The following is a 298-nucleotide window of genomic DNA, read 5'->3' as shown; positions in this document are numbered from 1 at the left end:
CTGGTTCTTTGAAAAGATAAACAAGATTGACAGACCACTAGCCCAATTAACCAAAAGAAAGAAAGAGCACCTCCAAATCAACAAAATCAGAGATGAAAGGGGAAACATCACAACAGACACCAGAAAGGTACAGAACATTATAAGGGAATACTTTAATGCTATATGCTACTAAATTTGAAAAACTAAAAGAAACGGATGGGTGTCTTAAGCCATGGGAACCACCAAAACTAAACCAAGAAGAGATTAACAGCTTAAACAGACCCATATCACAAACAGAAAATTAAAAAAAAAAAAAAAA

This window comes from Nannospalax galili, unplaced genomic scaffold, assembly GCF_000622305.1.
Source record: "Nannospalax galili isolate Female #2095 unplaced genomic scaffold, S.galili_v1.0 scaffold1343, whole genome shotgun sequence".
Classification (NCBI taxonomy): Eukaryota; Metazoa; Chordata; class Mammalia; order Rodentia; family Spalacidae; genus Nannospalax; species Nannospalax galili.
The sequence above is the reverse complement of the archived record's forward strand: the minus strand, read 5'-3'. Positions refer to the sequence as shown.